The 14,995-nt window shown below is 41.1% G+C and overlaps 1 pseudogene; it reads left to right on the plus strand.

Annotated features, from left to right (window-relative positions):
• The first annotated feature begins 483 nt into the window (after positions 1-483).
• On the plus strand, positions 484-3,903 carry LOC134212950 (elongation factor Ts, mitochondrial-like; annotated as a pseudogene).
• The last annotated feature ends 11,092 nt before the right edge of the window (positions 3,904-14,995 follow it).

Below are 14,995 nucleotides of genomic sequence, written 5' to 3' on the forward strand. Positions count from 1 at the left end.
TTTATACCGGGAACAAAAACTGGTTTATTACTGATTGTTAACAAGCTAAACGGAAGGTTTAGATACTCATTAAAAAGTAAAAAAGTCTTTGGTAAAAACAAAATGAAAGTGTGGAACCATTTTGTTTTGGGATACCAATACTTTCACTAAAAAAGCTGCTGGATTTACTGCCTGACAGTTCGTGACAGCAGTTGACTGGCAGCAGCTGAAGTTACATTTTTTCCTCTTTGGAATCCTAGTCTCCAGCTTTCATCCTACTGATGTTCGAGTGTTTTTTAATTTTCACTATTCACATCTCAAGTCTGCCGATAAGAGTAGAACAATGCATTAGTTATTGAGCCAGAGAGGGAGGGCCCCAGCCCTGGGAAATCATCATGTCACATTGATGTTGAAGCATACGGAAAGAAAACAGAAAAAGTGTGTTGAGTACGACTGAATTGTTCTGATTGCATTTTTCAGGAAAAACCACGATTTTTGAACATTATTTTCCATCAGAAACCTGCAAAAAATATCGCTATCAGTGTAAGTTAGCCTTTATTATTACAAAATTCAGTGGCATTACGTTTTTTCGGGTATAAATGCGATAGTTCTTCTGTTCCAGGTGTGATGTCAACTCCAGTCATAAAAGTCGGTGGATAGCAAAACAGCAGCAGCACATTCCGGTCATCGAATGAAAACTAATTCCGGTCCGCCTGTTTCAGATTTGCCACACGGCGGCGTCAGAAGCCCAACAAATTAGATCCAAACATACAAATGGACAGCAGAAAGCCAATTGTGCTGTTCGTATCGACCGATAAAACGTAGAACCGGAATCGCCTAATAGCCAAAGTGCGTAAAGATTCCGACCGAAGAAAGTCGGCAAGGTACTACTGTCGGAAGAGCCGTATTAGCTATCGGTATCACATCCACGGACCGTGTACTATAAGAACAGATGTTGTTCTATGTCACTTGGAAAAGTACAGAGGCACAATGTGACCTGCCGGAAGCAATTTTTGCTTACCTGAATGCGGACTGAATACTGATTTGATTTCGATGCTCGGGATCGGACGTTTTCTGGACAAATTGCCAGACTATGGCTGTTTTATGCAACCGAAGCGGGAATTGAGTTTGGGGATTTTACTGTACTCCGGAACTGCAGGAGGAGAAAGTGATAAGGGATTACTTATCAGGAGGCAAAAGAAGTATTTGGACGTGATTGAACTAGAACCAAGTGCAGAGACCGAGGGACGGAGAAAGCGGCCGGGTGGATGAGTTAGTGCAAACGATGCACAACTTCATCTCGGTCCAATGTGGACATGAGCAGGCGAAAAGGCGCTACAGGGGCAGAGCTAGCGGCGATGGACAGGGAGGCAACGTAGAGAATTCGGCAGCAACGGAGGATGGAGTTTGCCCAGATCGAGGGAGGAATTGGCCGGTTTTGAAGAGTTAGCTGACTCAGGTGATGCAGACTCGTCCGAATAGAAAGACTCATGGACTGAGGAATGAGAGGGTTAGCGCCATACTTTTGAGAGGAGTTTACAGAGATTTTCAGTGACTTGATAGGAGATGAGGATTAACGGTTGATTGGAGGAACGATAGAACTTTATATTGCTCTTAACCGGCGATTCACGCAGAAATTATTCCATTTGCCTGATTAGGTGCAGCGTCAGTAGAATCATATTTTATCTTATTTATTTGGTACGATTATCAAAACTACATTTGGCGCTACTGTATATTTGAAAGGCAAAATAGAATTTATTATATTTATAACGTTAATTTTAGTATACGATATATGACTTATATTTTATATTGTTGATTAAAAGATAGAAAGTTGAATAAATTAAAACATTTGTTATTTGTGAATAATGTGATAGTTTTTATCCAACAAGACAACGATTTTTGACAGAAGGCTTGCACCGGAGCAAATGAAGCATTTGTTTGAGAATCTTCATAAGTCTATTTTTCTAACCTCCGAGAAAACACCTAAACTGAAACCCACGAATGTATATGATTCTGTTGAAGGTCAGCAAATGGCAATTTATTCGTATGTTTTGTCCCATGATTGCTGAGATTTTTTATCTATACGGGACAGTTATGCGTACAGCAAAAGTGTAGAGATTAGAGAACAACCAGTCATTCTCCTAATTCCTCAGTTGATGCCGATTTCGGCGATCATTGATCAGTCTTTGGGTGCCTCATATACAAATATGAATAATCGAGATCTCATGCAAGAGCTATCCCGATTACGATCCTTCATTTTCTAGCTTTATTAACGAGATTTAAAGGATTCTTCAGGAAACGTATCGCGCTTGAAGTTTTCGTATAATATTGCATCGTTTCGCTAATTTTCACGATCAGTGTGTTAAGATTTTTTTAAATTTTTATAAAGGAATGAGAAATGACATGTTGGTGTCATGTGACTAATTCACTAATATTTTTAAAAAGTTATTTAGTCGTCTTAAATCTTAAATCGGCGGCGTTAAAACTAATGTGTGTCAAATGACATTGATGTGATATTTTTCATTTTGCTTACATGCTCCACGTTTTGTAGGTGATAGCAACTTTAAACCGAACTTTAAACTAATCCTAAAATGCGGTTTAACAAAAGTCACGAATTGTAAATTTTTCTTGAAACTAATATTTTTTAGAATAGAATAGCGCTCCCATGAAATCGAAATGACATTTCAAGAACGGGTCAGTATATCCGGATGGCACTAATGCTTGGTCAGCTGATGCCTAATTCCTTTTTATTTTTGCCTTCCTTCATTTATCTTTGTTTGTTATTGAACCCAAAGGCTGGTCTATCACATGATTCCTTATTACTTTTTACCTCTATTTTAATACCGTTTCTTTTTTATTCAACTATATTTTCAATTTTCTCTACTTGCAGCATGATATTCACTCGCCTCACACATTTCTTCGGTCATGGTGCCGGACTTCGGTTTTACGCAACAGCGGAAAAGAGCGCTCTAGCTTCACTACGAAAGAAGACCGGCTACATTTGCCAACTGCTAAGAAAGCCCTCGATTGCTACAGCAATGAGCCTAGCCAAAGGCAGTAAAAAAGTGGCTCCAGGAACAGGCCCAAGCTATGGGATGGTCATCCAAAGCGACAAAACTGGAAGGTCGAAACACCACCCAGGTTTGATTGGCATATTGGTGCGTAACAATATCGGTGCCATGGTGGTAGGTGAACTGCGAAACAGACTTTGTCGCTAGGAACCAAAGCTTCCAGAAGTTCGTTCAGACCGCATCGGCTGCTTGCGTGCAATACATGAAACCAGGTGGAGTCGGATGCTAATCTAACAAAGGTGGGGCTGAACAGTGAAGCTTTGAAGCAGATCAAACTTGATGACGGTAAATCGCTGGGAGACCACTTGGCATTGATGATCGGAACCGTTGGTGAAAACGCGTCCCTCAACCGTGCCGTTTGCTATAAGGCCCCGGAAAGCATCAATCTGACCGGTTATGTTCATCCGGCACCAATCGACGAAGTGCCTTCGGACGTTCCACAATTTGGCAAGTATGGAAGCATTCTGGCGTTCAAGCAAACTAGCGATTCAAACGTTGAAGTAGCCAAGAAGGTATGTCAGCATGTAGTAGGAATGAAACCTTCTCGCATCGGTGATAAAACTCGAGATGAACCGGCCAAAGATAAGGACGACGAAACTTGCCTAATTTACCAGGAATATTGGCGGATCCGAGCTACACAGTTGCAGAGGTGCTCCGAAGTTAACCACGTGGAGGTGGTCGACTTCAACGGTTCGAATGTGGAGAAAAGGCTAAAACAGAAGACGAGAACGTAAGGGCGGTGAATTGAGCGCATCTTTACTGCTGTGTTTTTGACGTTAATTGTCTATCACTATTCCAAATATTTTCTCTATGTTAGTTGCCAAGCTCGGAATAATAACTTTCGTTGAACGGATGGACGTGTTTGCTGGGAATGTTTTGAAGTAATCCCTTACTTGGGTTCCAACAGGGCCTCTAGTAGAACGGCGGATATAGTATTCAAAATTGTGACGAGGAATATCATTTCGGTGATAGTGAATTTTGTCTTCGATAATCTGCACGATTTTTGAAAGACTGTAAATCCAATAGAAATCAATTGAGTGCAATCTATTAGAAATTGAAAGAAAATGTAATATTACATGAACTAAAATGTACACCATTGTGATCATAACTTGGAGAACTAGTGATAATGTTATTAGGCCCAAAAGGACGTAAACTAGTATTGGGTATGTTTCCTTATCTGCGCGTAAGACTAGACGCAGTTGTATCAAAGTGGTGGTAAGTAGTCCTGTATCGATGCTGAGTTTGGCGAAGTATTTGTGTTTTTGGCGACAACATCCTGTCCGGTGCGCTGTTTGTTCCGGACGTGGTTCATTCATTTCTCCGAGATTTTTCAATTGTCTGTAAATAAGTACATAAAACTATAATAGTAAATGCTTGCTTTGATGTAGGCAAAAATTAGATTCAAATTGTTCGGGTCCTTCATTTTAGGAATATGAATCTGAAACATGCATACCATAGATATAATAATTGTGCATACTGTTCTGTTGTATACTGTTCTAGATGGTTCTAGGAGGTTCTATGTAGGGTGACCATATGAAATTTTTCCAAAGGAGGACAATTTACTCAAATGAATCGCCTGCTTTGAGCGTGCTTACAGCGGCACACTAGGAGTTAACTTTTGGAAATCAGTATGGCGAAAGGCATCTAATGGTTAATATCTCGAAAATAAGCACCTAATCGAAAATATATTTGGTAGGCGTAGTAGCAGACACCTTCCTAATAACTGGTACCAAATAGTTTTCGCGAAAAAGTTTTTACTGGTGAGAAAACCCGCGTTAGATGTCTTTCGCCATACAAATTTCTGGTGGTTAACTCATGCTGGCTATTTTGCGCAATCTCCAATAGATTGCCAAACGCGGTCCCAATTTAAAATACATTTGAATTAACGGTTTACACACGTATCGGATGCCAGCCTCAATATCTGTTATCTGTGGTGATAATCACAATTTAAGGCTCAAATTACCGTCATCCAGTCCAGACGAGAAATACAGCCACGTGCTCGTACCAACCCCAGGAATAAAACCACCCACCGCCAGACCACATCGTGCTTTCGTACACGGAAGAAAAAAACTACCCAATAGTGAGTTTAATTCACCCAACCTCGAACATCCGTACGGGAAGCCAAAATTGAGTAAGTAGGGTCGAAGTAGTTTGCCTTTACTCCCATGTTAAAAAAGTACCCAACGGAAAATTTATTGACCCAAATTTAAGTTTAATTCACTCAATTTCAACCTCAGGTAATAAAACTCAATATTGGCTTCCCGTATTGAACTGGCGTCGTTGGATTGTTTGGCTCTTTTGTTTTTGACAACAAAAGAAAGAGTGGATGAAAGCGAAGAGAAAAAATAACTCAAAAGTAAGTTTAAAAGTACTCAATTTCGGGTACTTTTTTTCTTCCGTGTACTGTGCGGTTTTTTTCTCTCTTTGCGGAAGGAAGTTTTTAATACTACCCGAAGCTATTTTAATTTCAACAATGCTTCTCAGCGCTATTTGTACCCACTGATCCCGTTACAATCGTTGCAAGGACCCGTGCCTTCGTTTTACGTTAGACCCGTTTGCGGAAGTAAAATTCTTACAAGCGGTGGCAATCCTGCAGGGACACCGTTCTGGAAAAAAAAAACTCTTAGAAGGTCACGTCTCCACGCTCAGCAATGAACATTAATAAAAACAAGAGGAAGGGGGAGTCTCTGAATTCTAAACTTCCTTCAAAGAAACAAGGTTTCAAGACCGTCCTGCCCAAGCGCGGAAAAAATAGAAGGAAGCTGGAGACTTCAGACATTCCTTCTAAATCTAACGTTCACATTATTTCTTCTCCTATCGGACTGAGCAATCAGTTCGATTTGATTAATAAACGAATTTGAGGAAATCGAATCTACCTCTAGCCCAGGTGATTCGATTCATGAGAAGAAACAACGGATTCTGCCAATTGTGGTATCTGTTGCCGAGTTTTTCTGCTTTCGGAATGAAATCTTGAGTAACCTTCAGGGGGTCGAGGTTTCATTTCAGATTGCAAGGAAGGGTGACTGCCGCGTTTTGCCGGAATCCTTTGACGATCGCAAATGTCTTCTTCAGTATTTAACTGAGAAGCGCCATAAATTCTTCACATATGACGACAAAACTGAGCGATTGTTCAAAGTCGTCTTGAAAGGTCTCCCCAGTGATGACAAATCACTGGATGAGATTAAAATTGAAATTTCTGAATTACTTGGATTTTCACCAGTCCAAGTAATTAAGATGAAAAATAAATCTCGCTCTGGTACTTCCCAGAGGGGTATTTCTCAAGAATTTTATTTAGTTCACTTTAACAAAAGTGAACTAAATAATATGAAAAGTTTGGAAAAGGCCTGTATTATGTCCCATGTCCGTGTTACATGGGAACATTTCCACAGAGCCTGGGGAAATACCAAAACCCCACTCAGTGCCGTAAGTGCCAAAAGTGGGGTCACGGATCTAGACATTGCCACATGGATGCTAAATGCATGATTTGTGGTGGAACCTCTCACGCCAAGGACGCATGTCCTGTGAGAGAAGATTCCAATAAATTTAAGTGCGCAAATTGTGGTAGGAATAACATGATTGATGCAATGTTCAAAGCAAATACCATACCTGAGGCTGTTCAGGTTGGTATAAAGTACACACAAAAAATTGTTATCGGACTCCGTTTTAATGGATCCAAATAATTGTGTGAAAGTTCTAAATTGGAATGCCCGCTCTCTAAAGGGTAAGGATAATGAATTATTCAACTTCCTTTCAGTTTATAATGTGCATATTGCCATTATAACTGAAACGTATTTAAAACCAGGACTCTCCATAAAAAGAGATCCAAATTATTTTATCTACAGAAATGATCGTCTTGACAGCGCCTGTGGTGGGGTCGCCATCGTCATTAATAGACGTACCAAACATAAATTATTTTCTTCGTTCGAAACCAAAGTTTTTAAAACCCTGGGAGTTTTTGTTGAAACAAGTTTTGGACAATTTTCCTTCATTGCAGCCTACTTGCCTTTTCAATGCAATGGGCAGCAAAAGAATTTGTTGAAAGCTGATCTTCAAATTCTAACTCGCAACAAATCTAAATTCTTCGTAATTGGTGACTTCAATGTCAAACACCATTCATGGAATAATGCTCAAAGCAATTTCAACGGAAAAAAATTATTTGAAGATTGTTTTGCGGGATATTATACTATTCAATATCTCAATGGCCCAACATGTTTTTCATCCACTCGAAATCCTTCGACAATTGATTTGGTTTTAACGCATTCAAGTCAGCTGTGTGGTCAATTGGTAACTCATACTGACTTTGACTCTGATCACCTTCCTGTGACGATTGAAATCTCACAAGAAGCCATTTATAATCCAATCAGCTCTACTTTTAATTATCATAGAGCTGATTGGGATTTATATAAAACGTATATCGATAGGAATTTTAATGTTGATATTCTTTTCGATACCAAAAGTGATATTGATAATGCTCTCGTATCTTTGACAAATTTAATTGTCGAAGCCAGAGGCATTGCAATTCCTAAATGTGAAATTAAATTCAACTCCATTATTATTGACGACGATCTTCAGCTACTACTACCGTCTTAAAAATGTGAGGCGAAGGCAATACCAAAGAACTCGCGAAAGTTATTTGGCGTGATTTGCAAAATGAAATTAAAAACCCAGATGATTCCACCTAGCGTTGGTGGTGCCTTTCTCGCATTTAGCTAAGACATCAACCTTATATGGGGTTTATATGGTCCGATGTACCATTTTCTTCATAACTTTCAAACGCAATGACCGATCGTTATGAAATTCAATAGTGATCAACAAGGCTTTGTCCCCTGTCGAATGAAACTTGTTGCGAGAAAATCGGTTAAGGATTACTATACGAAAAAGTTGTCTAATGTTTTTATAGCTTTTGTGCACACACATACACACATACACACATACATACACACGGACAGACAGACATGTGCTTAGCTCGTCGAGCTGAATCGATTGGTATATAACACTATGGGTCTCAGAGGCTTCTATAAAAAGTTCGTTTCGGAGTGAAATGATAGCCTTTCGGTACAACTTAGTTGTACGAGAAAGGCAAAAACGTTTCGCTATTCTGAGAAATACCAACTTTGAGAATAATGTCTCGAAATTGGTTCCCAGTTCGAAACCCTTTTGGAAATTAACGAAAACTCTTTAAAAAAAACCTCAAAAGCCAATTCCAGCGCTTAGAGGGAAATTAAATTTTATTAACAAATGGCGAAAAGGCTCAAAAACTTGCTCAGCAGCTCGAGAGTGCCCATAATTTTAGTCTCACTCAGGCAAATTGGCTATCGAATATCATAATTCTGCATTTTGGAAATTTGCCACAAGTTTTGGATTTGAAATACAAAAGGGCTCATTATGAATTAAATTTTCATTTAATTATTTATTTATTTATTTATGGTGTACATCAACAGATTGTTCGTAATCCTAATGATGACTTAAAACTTGTATGGCCATTACAATAATAACTAATTAACAAAACAGTAAAAACACAACGAAAAATAAACTTGTCATGGGACTAAATACACTTATCTAGCATATGCGCGTCAGCAACTACGACGAAAAACATTTACAAAACTACGGCGAAGCGCATCTCTTGTCAAGTGGTAGTCAAATACTGATGCCACCCTATTAAAAACTCTCTGTAGCCCGTTCAGTGCGTTGCCCAGACCATAGTTGGTGCGGCGAAGGGGAAGTCTCAACATTATGCTATTCCGCAATGGCCGATGTTGCACGTTAAGGTTAATTTGCTGCAGAATGTCTGGACAATCGATCTGGACAATGGACAAGATTTCCACCGACTCCAAGTCTGTCAAGCTTGGCGATTGCAATTTTATGGTTCAGCTTATCGAATGCTGCAGAAAGATCCGTGTAAATCACGTCCGTTTGAGTGTTTGCAATCATGCTATCCGTGACGTACGACGTTAGGCACAACAAGTTAGTAGTTGTTGAACGGCCAGCTTTAAAACCATGTTAGTCAGCGCAAAGATATTGTGTGCAGTGGGCATTCAGCGGGTCCATGACAACCAGTTCAGTTCTTCGCTATTGCACTAATCGATGTGATACCCCGATAATTGTTCACAACACGCTTGCTCCCCTTTTTGTAGACCGGAAACATATCTGCAGTCTTCCAGCAAGATGGGAATGTGCCGCTGAATAGAGAGAGTTGGAATAACAGGAGAAGGGGTTCCAGCAGACACTAATTACGTAAGCACTTATGGGGGGAGGGGGGTTTGCTATTTTCTTACGCTCCATATAAATAAAAATATATTTGTATGGGAAAAATCTTACATGGGGGGAGGGGGTGTTGAAAAACCCAGAAAATTTGCTTACGTAATTAGTGTACGGCCCCTAATATTCTTTTTGAGAATCATCGATGGAACACCGTCAGGACCAGGCTTAAATGATGTCTTAAGCTTTGACATCGCTCTCGAGATGGCTTCGACATTCACCTCGATATCACTGAGCGATTGATTCGCAAATGGGACGTTGCTGGCAGCGATGGTCACGACATCAACAGGTAGTTGTTCGTCTTCAAACACACTGGCGAATTTAGCTGAGAACAGGTGGCATATACCTTGTTGGGTGCTTGCAGATTCACTGAATACCATGAATACCATGAATACCATGGACGATGGAAATCCAGTCTCTTTGCGCTGTTCATTTACGTAGCTCCAAAAGGACTTTGGGTGAGATCTTAGTCGTCGTTGTATCTCTCTTTGGTAGCGTAGGAAATGATAACGACTGATACGCTTATACTCGTTGTTGAGTCTAACATAGTGGAATTTGAGTGGCAACGTACGGTGTTTCGTGTAACTTCTGAGTGCAGCTTTCCTGCACCTTTTCAGCGACCGGAGAGCATTCGTCATCCACGGGATACGAGAGTCTGATCGAACGGACTGTTTTGGGACATGCCTGTCGATGATGTACACCATGATGTGAGAAAAAGTTTCTGCAGCAGAATTAATGTCTACTGGATCAAGAATATGTTCCCAATCCATATTTGATAGCACTTCAGTAATACTGCGATGGTCCGCCTTATGGACGTACAACAGGCTGGGTGTTTGACGCATAACGCATAACATTATCTTCGACGGCAATCACTAGAGGGTGGTGATGAGCAACATCCTTAACTAAGAGTGCAGGAGCCAAACAGATGGAAGGTGCCGTGGTACGACCACTCACGAAGCAGAGGTCCAGAGAGCGATTATTCTCGTTAACCTCGCCATTGATTTGATATAGCGTTGCGATACTGTAGTTATCCAGAAGTTTAACGGCACCTGCGTGGAACGTGGAGCTTTCAAGATCCGGACGGAAGAAGCCGCTGTGAATAGGAGTCCATGTAATGCTCCTAAGGTTGTAGTCGCCCAAAATCACAACCTCATCACAAGGCGCGGCCATATCTGAAGCACAAGATACAGACAGGCAGTGTGTGTCAATGAGATCCAAGTCGCGAGTCTGATCCGGAGGGATGTACACAGCACAGAGGAATAGTTACCTGTCACCAAGCTGAATAACAAACCATACTTGATAAGAAAATTATTTTGAACTTTTTAGTGGAATGTCTTCACTTGTCATAAAACGAGTTAATACAATCCCTTTGAATTCCACCACTTAATTGCATCTTGACAGATACGTATTTCGACCTCAACAGTAAGGCCGTCTTCAATGTCTCGTACTTGACTCGACTTGAAGAAAATGATCGCAGCTTACACTATTTATACTATGCGTAGGTATAATAATTTATCTAGGTACTTATCTAGTTACATTTCGTACGGTGCTTACTTCTACTCGCTTGTTGCGCTTAATGCTTAGGTATAAACTTGAAGAGCCAGGAGCTACCATTTCCTTGATCTTTATTCAACAACCGCGTTTGTACCTGTCGGTAGATTTCCAAGCTCTCAGCAACATCAAGTTTCCACGGAGAAGAGACATTTCTTAAAATTTTAATGTTTGATGTCGTAATTGAATGATTTTCCTGATATACATGCTCAGCTACCTTAGACCTAAACTCATAATTTAATCCCTTATCAGTTTCCCTCTTAGCCTTACTTACTTCTGCAATATGTTCTTTGAACCTTACATCTAACGATCTTTTTGTTTGACCTACATATACTTTATCACACTGTGAACAATTAATTTGATAAACCCCGGCCTTATTTAACATTTCTACTCTATCCTTCGTGGAGCCCAACAGTGTCTTCAGTTGATTGCTGTGTCGATCATAGGGGACCGATACCCTCTTCAGCGGTTCATCGATCGGTGTCAGTGTTGTCAGTTCGTTTTTCCGTAGGTTCCTCTGCTTCTTGTTGATGATTACTTGTATTGTTCTTTCCTTGTATCCGTTGATCCTCGCTGTTTCCAAGATGTGTTGTAGCTCCTTCGTTTTTCCTTCTTCGCTCAGGGGAATCGTCTGCATCCTGTGGATCATGTGATGAAAAGCTGCCATTTTATGCTGATACGAATGATTTGATGTGTATGGGATGACTCTCATGGTGTTGGTGGGCTACCTGTAGATTTCGAAGTCTAATGTTGCATTTGTTCCCTTGATAACCAGTAGATCCAAGAAAGGTAATTTACTTTTCCTTTTCGTGGGTGAATTTGATGTCTTTATGCACGTTGTTTATCGCTTCCAAAATCCTGGGTAGATCTTTCAGGTTGATAATGCTGAAAATGTCGTCCACGTATCTCCACCATTTCTCGGTTAGTACTCCTTGTTCCTCTAGGTTGTCCTCCAAACTCGCCATGAATAATTCGCACAAAAACGGTGATAGCGGATTTCCCATAGGTGCACCCTTCGTTTGTTTGTAGAAGCTTCCACGGAATGTAAAGTAGTTCTCATTCATGCATAATCTTGCAAGCTTGAGATACATCTTTACTTTTCCTCGCCATGCTGTATCCGTCCGTTGTTCTAGTAGCCAATCCTCCAAAAGGTTAAGAGCATCCTTCACTGGAACGCTTGGGAACAATGCCGCTACGTCGAATGATACCATGATGTCCTCTTCTCCGATGTTTCCTGATTCCAATATCCTCTTGGTGAACTCCTGGGTGTTTACAACTGATCTGCTGGGGAACGGCTTCGGCATACTCTGGAACTCCTTGACTAACCACTTGGCCAAGTTTTGTGTAGGGGATCCCACTGATGAAACTATTTCTCGCAGCTCTGTACCTGGCTTATGTATCTTTGGTAGTCCTTTGATCCTTGGTAACACAGGGTTCATCATTTTAACCCGGGCTTCTCCGATTATCGTCTTGCATTCCTTTATCGTTTTATCCGTAAGTCGGATTAGTCCTGGTAGTGGGTCCACTCTCAAATGCCTGTATGGTCCTCCGTTGATTTTTGTCGTCATCTGTTCATCGTAGTCCTCTTTGTCCATTATCACCACTGCGTTTCCTTTGACCGCCTTCATGTAGTAAACTGGTTTCTCCTTCAACTCCTTTAAAATCCTCCTCTCGTCTTTGTTCGATGTCCCATGCTGTTCTGCTTACATGGCGTCTGCTACGATGTTTCTCACACTATTCTGGTCCCGCTGATCAACATTTCGTGAAATCGCTGTCTCAGTATCCACGATTATCTGCTCTAGGTCCGCTTTCTGGGTTGTCGCATACCCTAACCCCTTGTTGAGGTGTGCTAATTGTTCCTCCGTAAACTGCTGTGTCGAACGTTTAACAACGAATCCCTCGATCATTTGTACTGTGGGGTTGGTCGTTCTACCTTCCGTCGCTGATTTACCTCGCAGAATGGCCAATTTCTTCTTGTGCAGTCTCCTCTTCCTGTCCGCTTCACACTCTTCGGCCCGCTGTACCTTCTTTAGGAATATGTCGAAAGAGTCTTGGTTCTCCTTTGCCAGCTTGAGGTGCAGGTTGTAGCACTCCAAGTTCAACCTCTCTAGCTTGGCATAGTATCCCTTGATTGACAACTTCAACAAATCCGATTCGGCCCTCTTACTGATAGATTTTGGGATGTGAGATCCCATCTTAATCCTATGACTGACAGGAGTCAGCCTCTCCTTTTGGCACTTCTTAAGGAAGGCTACGTCCTTAAGAATACCTGCGATCCTCCTCTTCAAATCTATAAAAGGAATGGAATTCAATGGGATTGTATTAACTCGTCTTATGACAAGTGAACCCATACTTGCTCAACGGTGTTCCAAGAATCGTCCTCAAGCATTTTTGCTTTCAAGCTGGAGTTAACTGCAACAAGTACGCCACCTCCGGTAGTTTTCCTGCTATTCTCCGTGTTGCGATCACAGCGAAAAACTTCGTAGCCGGCTCCAAAAACGTAGCTCGAAATAGTTCGAGAATCAAGCCAGGTTTCAGTAAACACTATGCCGTCGTAGTTCTGATCCAGAACAGCTAGTCTATATTCGTCCAGAAGGCCGTTAATTCCTCCAACGTTCTGGTAGTAGATGGATATGTCGGACTGCATGTGGCGAGAAGCGGATGAGGCACTGCAAATCGGAACGACTGAGTTGGGAGGATTAGGGGCTTCCTCAGAGCTTGGGGCATGAGTGCGTCCCGGGAGCGTACTGGATGTAGAGGCAAGGTGTGCGATATCATATCTCGGTTGAGCTGACGGATAATCACGTTCTTCGGCGTATTCAAGTTGTTGGACGACCCTCTCCCCGCTTCCGACAGCAGGATCGGAGCAACTGTGATGAGCGGAGATGGCAAGAGGCTTGACTGAGTCGTAGAAGTTGAGGGCTCCTTTGAGACTCTCTTTCATGGTCAATACAAAGCATAACATTTTCTTAAGGCACATTTATGAAATTACAATGATGCATTCTGAACGCTGTACGCTTGACATAAATTAAACCATAACTCCACCTTATGAATTACAGAAGTAGCATTTGGAGGCCATAATCACGCCTTATGAATTTCGTAATGTTTAAGAAGCATCTTATTTAATTCATAATGCAGATTTATGAATTTATTATTGCATTTCTCTATATATTGATCGTTTCATAAAGCTGAATTATGAATTCCTAAATCAAGCATATTGAAATTTTTCTCGAATTATGACCATGAGCTTCATTCATGCTTATGCATACATGCGGTGATTTTCAATTCATTTTCCGGTTGTATCGAGGACATCGAGGGACTATGAATAAATAAGTGGTGTCGAACGCATTCTAGTAAAATGTCTTTGAATCTAGGAAAAAATACTCATCTCATACGAATAAAAACTGTTCATTTGAAATTGTTAGCGCAATAATTTATTTACACTTATTATTCCCCGTTGTCACCTGAAAACACTTCAACTGAATCCACACTCCCTCGATGAAAAATTCAACCGCACGACTTGAAAATTTTTACAATGTGTGAGAAGATGATTCTCTTCTCTTCCAATTATACACTGAGGAAAAATTCTCGCATAATTTTCATAAGATCAGCTTATGGACGAACTTTTTTTAGCTTTTTCCGGATTCCATAAGACTCTTATGCATTGTATACGATTGCGAACAAACTTCATAAGATACCAACCAGCTTTTCATATAGCAACATCATGATTGCCATAAGAGCACTTATGAATTACGTTGAATGAATCAGCGAACAGAAAAGTATAGCAATCATACACGCAGGCAAATTGGCTATTTACTTACTTTACTTATGGATCCTGTACACCTCCGGTGGTGCAAAGGGCCGACTGGAAAGATCTCCATCCTGAGCGATGCCCGGCTATCGCTTTAACCTGTTGCCAGGTTAGATTTCGGTCGACTTCTTTTATTTCTTTATTGAGGCTTCGCCGCCATGAGCCTCTGGGTCTGCCTCTGCTGCGATGTCCCGCTGGGTTCCAGTCTAATGCTTGCTTACAGATTTCGTTTCCGCCCCTACGTAGAGTGTGGCCGACCCAGCCCCACTTCCGATCCCGAATTTCTGTTGCTATCGGCCTCTGGTGACAACGACGATGGAGCTCG

This window comes from Armigeres subalbatus, chromosome 2 (genome assembly GCF_024139115.2).
Source record: "Armigeres subalbatus isolate Guangzhou_Male chromosome 2, GZ_Asu_2, whole genome shotgun sequence".
Lineage (NCBI taxonomy): Eukaryota > Metazoa > Arthropoda > Insecta > Diptera > Culicidae > Armigeres > Armigeres subalbatus.